Source organism: Malurus melanocephalus, unplaced genomic scaffold (assembly GCF_030028575.1).
Source record: "Malurus melanocephalus ecotype Western Australia unplaced genomic scaffold, MMel_1.1 scaffold_227, whole genome shotgun sequence".
NCBI lineage: Eukaryota > Metazoa > Chordata > Aves > Passeriformes > Maluridae > Malurus > Malurus melanocephalus.
The window spans coordinates 1064156-1078907 of NW_026623459.1; positions in this window are offsets into that span (position 1 = coordinate 1064156).

The window sequence follows — 14752 nt, forward strand, 5'->3', positions numbered from 1 at the left end:
TCTTTAGCAAAAACCGAAACAAAACAACTCTCCACATTTCCAAAATTTTATCTTTAAAATTAACACAAGAAAATGATAACAACAATAATAACTATAACAGCAATAACAACAAAGCAGCACCACAAAAACTACTACAATTATTAGTATTATTATTGTTATTGTTATTGTTATTTTTATAGTTATTGTTATTATTATTATTACTATTGCTTTCTCTTTTTCTGCTTGTTTTTGTCTTTCCCTTCCACAAGATCAGCTCCTGAGTTATGGACTCATTTTTTTATATCCTGAAACACTGACAGCACCTAATGAAATTACTCCCTGAGCCAGTCCAGAATGCTAACAGCGCAGCTCTGCAGCAACATCCAGCACATCAAAAGATCAGAGCCCTTTTCCCTTCGCCATCCATGCTATTGAGGTTGGCTTGCAACCTCAGTTTCTCAGTTGTTTTAAATACACTGATGAGGCCAGCATAACAAAGTCAGATGAAAAATTATTGAGGACTTTGGATGTCCCAGTCACCTAAATTCACATAAGTCTTTTTCTAGAAGAGCTTTCTACAATAGGTGAGGATGTTTTCTTTTCCATCTCAGTTCACAGTGATCAATTGGAACATGACAAAATTTTTGAATACTGGAAAATCTGCCTATGATCAGGTGCTGTGGGATTGCTCAGCATACTTAGAGTGCACAGCAGGGATTAACTCTGGCTCCTACATCCTGCTCAAACAACTTGGCTTTGTGATAAACAGTATAAGGTATGGGGAGCACCAGCAGCAGAGTTTTATCCTGTTTTTGGCAAGCAGAGCACAGGCAGATGTCCTGAGGCTGAATCTTTCACATGGCCTTCACAAACAGGCTCATCATGGCAGGACTGCAGGTAGCGGTCAGCCCTGGACAGGYGCTGTCACACGTAACCCCTAACCTCAGACATGCCAACAAGCATGTTTGCCAGCACAAGGAAAAATGGGGCTGACATGAAGGGGGATTCTTTGCAGTTTCCCACCTACTGAAGTCTGATTGCAGGTGAAGAGACCATTGGCTTCAGCCACTAATCTGCCTTACTAGGGCAATTCACAAATCCCCAGCAGCACTGTGACGGCTGGGAGTGTGAGCCCACACTTTAGGTAATCATGAGCCAGTTCACTGTGCTTAAAAGAGGATAAAAGTTTTATCACACTGTAGCTAGCTGAGAGGTCTCAAGCTGCTCTCAGACTCCCAGCCTACAGCAGATCCAGTCTTGCAGCAGCCTTTCTGCCACATCTTCAGTGAACAATGGAGCTGCTCCATCCCAGAGCTCCTGAAGATTACTCCTCTCCTACAGGCACAAGCGCTGCACAGGTATTTGCTTCTGTAGATCCAGAACAGAGTTAATGAGGAGCCTCCCTTCTGTTGCTGCATATTGCCTTCTGGCACAGGCTGAAGGCAGAGTGGGGATTTCTGGCACCCAGAAAAATAATGCCTGCAGTGCTGGTCAGCGTGTGCTTCCCCTGCTGCTCCCATGCCTCCTCCTGCCTGCTGGGAGGTCTGCTTTTCTCCCAGCCATGTCTGTTTTGCAGATGGGATTTTTAAATGCTATAATATGTGGAAGATACCACATAGCCAAAGCAGTTTGAAGACGCAGTCATAACCAACACAGACACAAATATGTTATCAGACAACATTTTTTAGATAACCTCTTTTTCCTTTCAGAAAAAGACAGGTGAATGAAGAAAGCATACGGTACAATATATTTGTTACATATTAGCAATATATTTCAATGTTATTCCGGCTTCCATATTGATAGAAGTTTGGGGTTGTTTTTAATGGCATTACTTGAATTTTCAAATGAGCTGAATTATTAAATTTAATTTTTCAAGTATATTTGACCCAAATTTCTTTTGGCTAAGCATTTCTTATAGCATTTTCAAAGGATCAAAGGAACATATATGAAAATGCAAAATTTGGCAGAACTAAAATCTGCTTCATATTTAAAACAAATACAATGCAAGCAAGTTCACAAACTTCTAATACCTGTCTTCCTAACACATTAAGAAATAATTGCCAGTCTGGATTTTCCCCACAGGTTTAGGTTTTTGTAAGGTTTGTTTTCTCTAGGCTGCCTCAGCTTTAGATTCTACTCAAGGGAACAGTTCCATTTCATGTCCAGAAGCAGCCTTCAGGAATGCTTTAATTTATTTCTATGACATCACAACAGCTACAAATAGAGAGGTTCAAACACGGAATTCACAGTACACTCCTCTGGAGGATGGGTAATGTTGGGACAGAGACACCCGAACTAGTATTGTTGACTTAAGTAATTACAGAGAACACCCATCCATACTTGTACACACCCACTGGTGCTGGGCTGAAGCTGAGAGACCAGTCCCAGCTATTTAAGTGATGGATTTTACAGGTTTTAGGTGGATGGGACAGCCTCTTTGGTGTTCCCTTCTTTCACCAGGTGCACATACAGCCCTGACTCAGATCTTCATGGGAATCCAGAAAGACTCTTGGTCTCCAGAACCTATAGTTCTTGAGAGACTTCCCCACAATGCTCCTCAGCATGTACTTTTCCTGTTTTTCCTGCTGTTTTCTGATAAACATTTTAATTCATCTTCACTGGCATCTGCAAAACCCATTGAAATAAATTCACACAGAAACATCTTTAATGGCACCAGGYTTTTTCATTTCTATTACAGAGGCAGTACATGGCTATAGAAGCCTGACAATTCTCTGCCTTTGACTGAATTACATCCCCTGGAAAATATAAATTGGATTATTCCCTTATAATGTGGTAGYTATGGGATGGGGAATAATATCTATTAACTTTGCTTAGCCTTTTCATTTTTCTTCATTTGGTATTAGTGAAGAGTCAAATAAAGCCCTTGAAAAACTTAAAACAATTAAACCATGGCAGTATTTGCCCAAGAAACATCTCTGCTGATTGACACAGTGATGAAAGCCCCATGAAGCCCTTTACTGGACAACTKACAAGACACTTCCACCTAAGCACTCTCTTGTGGGTAGAAATTCTTCCTCTCTTGTGGAGCTCTAGGGTGGCCAAGAAGTGGCAGGCTATTTCCAGGAATGTGGAGAGGTCCACARTTAAGTCAGAGTCCTTGCAGAGCATCCAGCCAAAGTCTGGATTTTCTCTTTCACTGAAAGTGAAAGAGAAGGTTAACAGAGAGGCTGACTAGCCATGTCCTTCTAACACTCTTGTATTTTCTTCCTTCACAAGTGCCTGCTAGTYTTCCAGGCCTAGCACAGCATTTCTGTGGGACAGGCAGAAAGTGGAGTCGCAGGTGCCACCTGGGGTAGACAAGCTGGCTTACAAAAGACTTGATTCCTTCTAGAGACATTCAGGTACAAAAACAATGCTAAAGTATTGGTTGCAAATAGCTTATTGAAGTAATAGTTTCTAAGTGCTGACTAGGAAGGCAGAGAAGTCAAGAGAAAACTGCTGGTTTATTCAAAAGTACACATCAGTCAAACTGAGAGGCAAATATGATGGTTTAACTTGAAAAATAATGACATAACTTCATCATGTCCAAAGAGCTAATGCAGCATGTGTATACATGTATATGTGCTTGTGGACCATGTGATATCTTGCAAATTGGGCAGGAGACAGTTAGATAGCCAATGATGGAGACCTGCCCAGAATGAAAGGGTTCAATTATATATTCTAAACCAACTCAAGAAAATTATTCATTTGCATTATTTCCATCAAAATAATCTATATTCAGTAATGAATCCAACACACAATAAAGCAAAATGCTGAAGTTCTACCATTCTTTTACATTTATTTTTTAAAAAAGTTTATAAAGTGCAGTACATGAATTTTTTCATGGYTGTGAAGACTTCCCCCAAAGGAAAAACACTATTCAAAGGTGAAGGTGGAGTTACATTTGCCATTTAAAAAAAAAAAAAAGTTTGATATTTAAGAATAGTGTGTCTCACACAAGTGTTCTTTATTCAGTAAGTGTCCTGTTTCATGAGGAGGGTAGCCTTTAATGTTCAGTACAGGATAATACTCCTCCATCTAATTTGTGGATTGGATTTCATCCCTATGAGCAATGTGAGAAACATACAAATCTGAATTGTATACCCCCTGAGATTCAGTGCTAGGAAGCCCAGTAATAAATGGATGTCATTATGCTGCCTGCTCACAATCTCCTTAGAAGAAGGSATGGATTCTTTTCACCTTCTCTTTGAAGAAAGGAGTATATCAAATACAGTGCACTTTTGTAACTGGATGTGGAGCAAGCACTTTGCTTACAGCCCATCGTCAGCTCAGTGGCTGCCAAAACAGCTCCRTGGGCCAAGACCAAAACACCTCAGTGGTGCTCACTGTGTGCTGGCATGGACAGCAGGACAAAGCAGAGGGCTCTGGGGAAAGCAGGGCCCTCAGCCCAGACTACACTGCAAATCTTTGGTGGGAGGGAATAAAAAACACCCCAAAGCTGATTGCTCCCCTTTCCTAGGGCACCCTCAAAAACAAAAGGGTAGGTTGGCACATTTTCTTACTTCAACACATTTTTATCACATTTTAGTTCTATTTCACATTCATTTTCACAACTTTAGTTGTTCCAAATATATCTTTCTATGTTTAGCATTCATGTTGGTTTGACACAAGGGGAGGCTAGCCCCAAGACCTTTGCTGCCTTGTCTTCCYTTTTAACTCAAATAAAGGTGTTTACTTTGCTTCTAAACCATCAGACTGGGATGGGAACCTTTTTGTCTCTAATTTGGTGGTTCTTAAAATYCTTGCTACTGATTTTGTCAGTATGTTGTCTTGTATTTGGTTTGTGTGGCAAGGTCCACTCACAGAGGTGAGTGCTGTGAGAAGCTGCCAGAAGCTTCCCCCATGTCCAGCAGAGCCAAGGTCAGCCAGCTCCAAGATGGACATGCTGCAGGCCATGGCTGAGCCCATCAGCAATGGCAGCAACACCACAGTGACAACATGTTACGGAAGGAATAAACAGTTATTGCACAGGAGTAACTGCAGATGCCCTGCAGATGCCAAGGTTGGCGCAGAACGGGGGAAGGAGGYGCTCCAGGCACTTGAGGTGAGATTTCCCTGCAGCTGTGAAGCAGCTGTGGCCCTGCAGCCTATGGAGGTCCGTGCTGGAGCAGAGATACATACATGGAGATGGCAGGAGCATGGGATGCCCAAAAGATAGCTGTGTTCCCATGGAAAGCCCACTGTGTGCAGGCTTTGTGGCTCTGGAGGCAGGACCCCTTGCTAAGCGGAGCCCAGCCCAGGTTTGCTGACAGCACATGTGATCTCATGTGGGACCCATGCTGGAGCAGGCTGTTCCTAAAGGACTGCACTCCATGGATAGTGACCCACRCYRGAGCAGSCTGTTCCTAAAGGACTGCACCCATGGATAGTGACCCACGCCAGAGCAGGCTGTTCCTAAAGGACTGCACTCCATGGATAGTGACCCACACTGGAGCAGCCTGTTCCTAAAGGACTGCACTCCATGGATAGTGACCCATGCTGGAGCAGATAATGAAGGACTGCTCCTCAAAGGAACGACTGAGAGCAGAGAAGTCCACGGAGGACTGTCAGCTGTGGGAGAGACGCCACACTGGCGAGGGACTTGTTTTCCTGAGCAGCAGCAGAAGCAACATGTGATAATAATGACCATAATCCCCATTCTCCAACTCCTTCCACTGCTGGTCRGGCTGAGGTACAGAATCAGTGATAAAATTAAGCCTGGGAAGGAGAGAAGAGTGGGAGAAAGGACTTGTTTTCAGGATTTGGTTCACTTCTTACTATCCTGCTCTGATTTTGATTGGTAGCAAATTAATCTAATTTCCTCAAGTTGGGTCTGTTTTGCCCAGGACAGTTATCAATGAGTTATCTCTCCCTGTCCTTCTCTCAGCTAGGAGTTTTTCATTATATTTTCTCTCCAGCTCAGGAGGGGAGTAACAGAGCAGCTTTGGTGGGTATCTGGCATCCAGCCAGGGTTAGCTCACAACAGGGCTGGGGGCCTCTTTGCCCAAAGCAAGCAGGTCTGACACTGAATCCATCCATAGCCACCACATATGTTGAGCAGTCAGCCTTTCTTCCAGCTGGTTGAGTATGAGATCTACTTGCTTTTGGGCAAGGAGRGGTGGGACTTGACTCATGACAAGCAATTATTGCTCCTTAGCTGGAGCTTGTCCAGGTAACCTCTTGGTATGGCAGATGGGAAGAATGTGATGGATATATGGCTAAGGGACAGCGATTTCCCCTGTTGAACACCAGCTCCAGGCCCTTACAGCAAGTTCTCCTGGGGCAGAATTGGGATGGCAGATRCCTCGGTTGGAATGCTGGCCAAACAAGAGATGGCACAGCTGGGACAGAAAATGGGGTCTCCATCAGTTTTACTTGATGAAACAAAATTCCTGAGAAAGTGAAGAGCTAAGAAAGTGGAAGACCCTGTTACAGCTCATTCCTTCCAAGAATATTTATATTTAGTTTCAATATGTCATTGCAATGTTTTTGCTGGAATGATGTAAAAGGGGTTTGTTATTAGACATAAGACACAGAGAGTGGAGTCTCCTTGTTTTGGGGGGCATCATGTGTCTGTGTCGCTGAGAATAATCCATTGGTATCAGCGTGGCTGCTGGCTCATCTCTGAGTATGSCTCATGGTTATCTTCATTGCACTTGGCTGCCAGGCAGTGATGGTTAATGATTTCTCCATGAAGAGCATTTACATGCTCTTTCACATCCTCCCACAGCTCACAGCCTGAAAGCCCCTTTTGCTTGTAAACAGGAAACTACAGAGGCAGGATTAAACTTTTTGTAGAGTTAGGCATCGTGGCATAGCTGCAATTGATTTCACCTGATTATATTACACAACTGAAGTGAGAAAAAGGGGAGAACAGGCCAGGACTGAAAAACAGCTCCTGCTTGAAAGAACCAGGAATTCTATTTCCGGTTAACTCCCCTGGACTAATCGATATTTTTGATCACATCTGACAGCAAAAGGAAATTCCTTTATTGTTGATAATAATCATAATCCCCTCCAGATGCTAAACAAGAATGCTGACTTCACTCAKCATCAGGCAGGGTCAGGCCCAGCACCATTCTGTGGTGAATGCCAGTGCACTATCTGAATGAGTTCCTACCTGCAGGAAGGCAGGAAGCTCAGGAGGCTTTTAAATAGTGCTCAGCTGCATGGTCAGCTCTGTGAGAGCTTTTACTACTTCAGTCACAGAGGTTGTGCTGCTCCAGAACTGAGCGTATGCTTCYCTTGGCATAAAGTCGATCTCTCTTTGCGCCTCTGAGAGATCCCCATGATGAGTCCCACACAGGGCATACGGAAGCATTCTCTAGATTTAAGGTGTTAGTGTAAGACATGCAATTCCTTAGCATGTCTTTTTCTGCCAGAGTGTCTGTCCAATTGTTAAAAGGACTGCATCTGCCATATCATCTCTTCAATAYTGTGTCCTGATCAGTTGTGGTGGGTTGGTGCTGTCCCAGCAAACTGCACTTCAGGTTATTTCTCAGATTGTAGCCCATGRTAGGCAAGCCCGATGTGTCAGGGGTCAATGCAGATGTATGTTGCCTTGAGTTTTGGGGCCAGATCACTGGACCTCAAATGGGTATCTGTCACATGCCAGAGGGGAGAATTGAATTTTCCCAAAAAAGCACCATCTGGACTTCTAATTCACCTTAGTAGTTTTCYGTATCCCTAGGACTACAGGCTATGATGTAGCTACCCAGCCACATATGCTGATAGTCATCAATGCCTGCTACTATTGGGACTCGTGTGCATCTCCTTGTATTCACTTACTGAGGTCCAGGCATACCTTCACTCTGGAAGGCTGCAAGCCAAGCTGTGTTTATGCAGCAGGTATTTAGACACACTGGGCTGCTGAAATGCCCAATTAGTTTTGAGGTYTCATTGAAAAGGTGTAAGATGCTCACATGGTCACGGTCCTTCTCCTTTATCTTTTTTCMAGAAGCTATAGAGGTTTTTGAGTTCACTATATAGGAATTCTCCATTTAAATGCTCAGTAGAACACCAGCAAATATGTGTTCGGATTTAATAGTTTAGATTTTATGTAAATCTTTCCACAAAGAAGCTCTTTTAGAAGAGAAGAAGCTCTTTTACAGTCCTGCAGGGTTTTTTTTTKGTATGGGCCAAGCTACTGTCTAATTGGAAGGTGATAAAACATGCTTGAGTTCCCCCTTACATCAAACATTTGTTTCAAGTGACAGCACTTGAGTCCTTTGACCTGATGAAAGAAGCTTACAGAGTCTGAAGGAAAAAAGAGAAACTCCTTTTTTTTTTTTTTTAATTTCCCTGCTTTTATAAAGCCCTCCTCTCCCATCCACAGGGAGATACTGCTCTGAGACATTGAGGATGGTGTGAGATCTCTCTGCTCATATGAAAAAACAAGCAAGAAGAAGGAAGGGTCACAGACCCACATTGCTACTCACAGACTCCTCAGCAGACCCGTCTCTTCCCGGTGTGCTCCAGCTGCAGTGCTGTTATTTCCTCTATCTGAAAACAACACTAGATTAAAAATCCATGCTTTATTCCTCAGACGAGGTTCCTGATTCTCCACTATACACCAAAAAAAAAAATAATTTACAGAAAAAAAACATAAAGAACACACTTAAACCAATGGAAAAGGCAGTGCACCTACTTCCATAGTTCATACACATTGCTGTGATTTCTCACTACCCAAAGACATGAAGGTAGTACTTGTTGCATTTGACTCTGCAGGAATATTTTATCAGAGTAATGAGGTTATTTGAGATCATTTGACTAGTCTAAGGGGAAAAAAAACCCTCTTGGACTTTTTTGTTCTGAGGTATTAAGACAGAAGAATAGGGAAACCATGTGATTTTTCAGGGCCAGAATAAAAAATCTTCTATAAAGAAGAAAAAAAGAAAACTGAACAGCTGATGTTGCTGAACATGTACTACTGGTGTATGGAGATTTAAAACAAAAAATTCCAGTCTTGGCTGTTAGTGATAATCAGGACTGTTCCTCATTCATACATATGCGGCATGTAGGAATTTTTGCATGCCCTGAATATGTAACTGTGTAGAAAAGAGCCAAATTGGATGCAGATAGATATTTTCAATTTTCCTACATGTGCTTTCTATAATTTATGCAAATACATGCAACTTCAATATTTTCAAGCAAAATAAATTTATCTCAAATGATTACCTATGACATGGTCATCTGTTATCCTTTAATTTAACTCAAATTCAAAGGTAGAAAACTAAATACAATTTCTTATGTGATCTTTCCTCTTCCTCATTGATGTATCCAAACAGTTTATCAGAATGAGCTGAAAAACACATATACTTCAAACTCCAATCACYTATGCACTGCTGAATGTTAGGAAGCCCAGATTCCCTATGTGACCTGTGGGATATGGCTGTTTTTTTTGAGGTGGATTATGTGGGTTTCTCTGACGTGGACAGTACAGATTCAGTATTGCAGCTTTTCACAGCCCCCGCTGTGGAAACCCAGGTGTCTTCACCAAAAGAAGAGGTCACACAGAGAACTGAAGGCAGGTKTTCTTAATCCCAGATGTGCAGTCTAACCCAGTGAGAGTTAGCATCCATTAGCTATCAAAACAAATTGTCAAATTCCACCTCTATAGGGCTCACATTACTGCACTGTCCACACTTGCACATCTTATACTTTATACTTACCAAAAAAGAGGTGCTCATTACCCACAAGGCAGCCAACAGACTGGGGATTTTGGGGAATTTTTCCCCCAGCTWCAGGAAAGCCAAAGTTTCACAGAATGAAAGTAATGTTGGGAAGCATATCCTAAACAGCAAAATCATGTTCTATTTGGAAATAAATTATTACTTGGGCTTGAAAGAGCTGTTACTCCTCAGCAGCACCCATCCAGTTTATATTCATTTCTGAAAACAGAGATTTTTGGCTTACTGCATACAAAGCTTTGCTGCACATGTCTGTTGTCACACTAATCCTTCAGCAAAGGGAATGCTTTTGAGATGGGAAGTCTAATGGGAAAAATATTGTGAAACTAAGAGGATGTATAAAGAATGTGCTGTAACTGATACAAATTATGGCCTGTTTTTTTAAGATTAGTTTAGCTTTATTTTATTCAGACTAACATATCCTCTATCCTTCCTCAAGTCTGTTTACTCAGCTGGAAGTACACAGTGCAATTTTCCCTCCAATTGCCCTTCCACACTAGCATTATTTCAGCTCATATGGGTAATTAATCAGACTACAGGAGTGTTTGCATATATTTGTTCATCTGCATTTCCTGGTTGTCTCTTAAAATTAATTTATAGACTCAAAGTACTGTTTCATTCACTTTATAAAGGGACAAAACACATCAAGAAATACTTTCAGAAGCTTTAGCACTAAAATACTGGAGTGTACATATTAGAATTATTTTTATGGATGACTGGGAATAGATCCCTGTTTCCACAAATTGAAAAGATAGCATGCACTTATACAAGTCAGTTCTATCTAATTTGTAAATACTAAATAAATTTCATTTCAGAGATTACCATAACCAGATGTGAAACTATTTTGTGGAGAAACAGGCTCATTGAAATTTCAGGCAAGAGAAACTCACGTTTTGGCAGCAGGTAAGAACAGCTTTTTTCTGGAATATGCACAGAACACAGATTTTTAGAGGGCTGGTTTTACATTATTGTGGAAAGATCACTATGGAAGTGATTTTTATTACTGYTAGCAGAATCCAGTTCTTGGGTTGAAAAAGAAGATGCAATGCTTGTACCACAAACCATCACCACATAGTTGYCTTCCTGATTATTCATGAAGTAACAGAGTCCAGCTATTTTAATAACTGCCTTGCAGGCAAGACCACTGTTTGTTTCTTGGGTTTGCTAGTCTTACAGTGGATCTTCCCAGATGTCTAAAATCTTCCCTGCACTTTTAAAGCTGAGACTACCGCTCACACCCAGYAGCTTTTGTTTTATTGCTCTCGAAAATTATTTCCTGTGGCCACTGCTTCACTTCCTTCTACATCCTTATAGCAAGTATCTCGTTTGAAATAGAACAAAATGTGCAAAGCATTTCTGTATCAAAATCTGACATAAATTACCATGTACGCAAAGCAGAAGCGCTGTCGATTTAGATTTTTAGTTCTCTCAAAAACAGCTCCAAGTATGAGTGATCTAACATACTGTAAAAAAAATACAAGCCAAAGATTTAAAAACCCCCAAACTCTATTTTTGCAATTTGAAAAACRTCAATTTACATAAACCTTAATTTATACTGTGGTTGGAACTATGATTATGTAGGCAAGAAATTTAACTGTAACTAGGGTAGTTATATCAACATTAGTTGGTGTACTACTYCTAACAGAGAAAGTCAATACTTCTACCTGCATTAACGTCCTCTCTTAAAAGCAAACAACAAAGCTCAGATAAAAAGTACCTCACTAACTATTCAGTAATCTTTCAYAGTTCATTTTTTCTGAACAATCATTTGGGAATGTAGCTTTTTTACTTATCAAAATAAAAAATACACAGCAGTAAGAGTAATTTATAACAGAATTAGGAAAAGCTACAAATTAAAAAAATATTAGCAAACTATTTACACAACTTTAAATCAATGTAAATAAAATTCAGTGGAGAGAAAATAATTTTTAATTATTTTTTTATTTAAAAATAAGATTTCACTAAAATACATAAAGAGACAAAAGAATTTTCAGTAGGAATGCAAAAAAAAATAAACCATAACAATCAATTTTGAAATCCCCACAGAAATATTGCATGAATGAAACAAAGATAAATAAAAGCAATACATCACCTATCAGTTGAGCATACTCTTGCATGTTCAGATTTGATTAAAGGAATACCAGAGTATTCTTCCTGTTTTAACATTATTCAGTCATACATCTTGCACATCACCCATTCATGTATAATCAGTGTTAGACCTTGTATTTTCAACAATTCCAGTACGAACATTATTCAGCATTATTTGAAAACAGTCAAGATCAAATTAAGAATAAATGAGTAAAATTCAAACACATGCCCATGTATGAATACAAAATTCAGAATGCTAGTTAACAAAAATCAGTTGGTTTTTTTTTTTTTGCCTATTAAAGAGACAGAGTTATAATTTTCTAAGTGTAAACTACATGGTGGTATACAGATATCAGTCCTGGGAATGTGCATAGAAATACCCAGAAATGCACAGAAATTACAAGCTAAATTCCTAATTTTTTCACTTGAAAACCAATGTAAATATGAATTATTCTGACAGTTACAGAGATTTTACTTAGATGGCCCTTGTTGCAACAACTGGCTTTAATCACTCTGCCATACTCTGGCCAAGGCACAACATGCCACTGGAGAATTTCAGCAGTACTGAAATCCTAAGCCTAACAAAGCCCACAGATGGAAGTGTTTCAATTGCCTCTTAAGTTCAAATGCTCAGCCACTGAGAAGGTGGTACAAAAAGTTTTTGAAGAACATTTTCTGAAGTATCCAGTCACATTGTAAGTCATGTAAGTATGGACACAGTATTTAGAAGCATCAATTCTCCCCAAAAGCACTTCCTAGCAGCATTCAGCATCACACAGGTCTGAGAATCTGAGGTCCTAATACTTCAATAATAATACTTAATTTAGAGTAAGATTCAGCTTATTAGGGAAGGAAATCACGTCCCTCAGCAYGCTTGATGCAGCCCAGGGAACAGGTGCTGTTCCCAGGTTTCCTGTGCTGAAAGTGCACATKACCAGATTGTGTTGAGCCTCTCATCAACCAAACATTGTAATGTGAACAGTGAAATATCCTGAACTCTGAATGACAATGTGATTTATCATTATGTGCTGGTTTGGGCTGGGGTAGRGTTAATTATCTTCTGAGCAGCTAGTGAGGGGCTGTTTTGTGCTGGGCAGAGTTGATAACACAGGAATGTTTTCCTTGCGGCTGAGCCATAAGGAAACACAGTGCCAGGGCCTTTTTAGCTCCTTACACCACCCCATCAATGAGGCTGGGAGGGGACACAGCTGGGACAGCTGACCCCAAGTGATTCCAGGGATTCTCCATAGCAAATGGTGTCATGCTCAGCAAATAGAGCTGGGGGAAGGAGGAAAGCGTGAATGTTTGGAGTGATGGTGTTTGCCTTCCCCAGTCACTGTCACATACGCTGTGTGTGGCCGTGTTTTCCTACAGCTGGCTGAACACCTGCCTGACCATGGGAAGCAGTGAATTAATTCTTTATTTTGCTTTGCTTGTATGTGTGGCTTTTCCTTTATCTGTCAAACCTACTGGTTGTCTTTAACTCAACCCAAGAGTTTTTATCTTTTTACTCCTCCAATTCTCTATCTCATCCTGTTGCAGGGGAAACTGAGTGGCTGTGTGGTGCTTAGTTGCTGGCCGGGGTTAAACCAGGACACATGACATTCCACTTGGTGTTTTACTAACCATGTGCTTATAAAGTAATGAATCTGAATAACTATCAGGATTATATAAAGAAYAGCTCAGAACATATTTTAAAAGTTATGTATATTAATAAAGACTGACACATAGAAAATATATTCTTAAAATTCCAAGTACATGAGAATTCAAGACTCATAACTCCTCCTCAAGACTGAAAATTATTATGTACCTGAATTACTATATTAGCTGTGTGACAGAAGCTCTCCTTCAAACCAAGAGATCAGAAGTCAGATCCACAGACATTATTTTAGTGCATTATCTTTTATTTTAGACATCAGAATTTTTCAAATAAAATCTCACATCTCTGATTATGAGAAGATAGCAAGTTAAGATTCTTTGGTTCTACCAGGAGTTATCCCAGACTGCAAATAAACCAATTTCTTTTCAATGTTTGCAGGGGGAACTTCAGCATTGGTTGTTTAAGGTCTCTTTGTGCCTCTCAGGAAATTAAATATTGCCAAGTCAGAAGATAGCATATGTTGCTCTGATAATATATCAGGATGAAATTCATTTACACTGTTTATAAGATTTTTTAAATGCATAAGAATGACAAACTCTAACCAATCTTAAGAATGCAGTTTCTATTAAAACAAAGAATTGTAAGATCTAAACAGAAAGAAAGGAATGGTTCAAAGGATGCAAGAATTTCAGGCTTTGAAGGATTTAAAATTGGATCATCRAAGTTTATCTGATTTTTCCTCACAGAACAACCCTTTCTGAGAATTAGTTTCAGAAACATTACTCGGAGAAACAATAACATGACACGATCATTTGGTTAAATTTAAAACAAAATTATTATTTCTACCATTTTAGAGGCCTCTCATTCAAAGAATAAAGTTCAGTACCTCCTAAAAATTATCAAGCCTCTYCAAATTCTCCCTTCTGTCCTCCAAATATTTAGAAAAGGCAGAGAAATGAACTAGCAATCTCAATCATGTTACATAATGATTCCTAATGTTATGATTAATAGGAAACTGACAAAAAAAGTAGATTAAAAAGGAAATCAAACAACATGGAGACACTTGAGAACGTGAATTTGTGACATAAGCACAAATTTCGTTTGAGAACCGGTCAAGATTTTCACGGACATCACTAGCTGGAAGGTATGAGTCGTACTGCAGCCTCCAGTACGAGGTGATTTAAACATTGAATTTAATAATTCATCTTTCGGTGATTTAATAAGGGCCTCGGGATTCTGAGGTTTTCCATTTTCCCRCTGGCAGCTGCCGGAGCGAGCGGCCAAAAGGATCCGGCGGCTTTGCGGGCTGCGCGCTGTCCCGGGAGGCGGGGCGACAGGGGGCGCGCGGCGGGCGACAGGGGACACGGCCACGGCCACCACTCCTCAGCCCACCCGG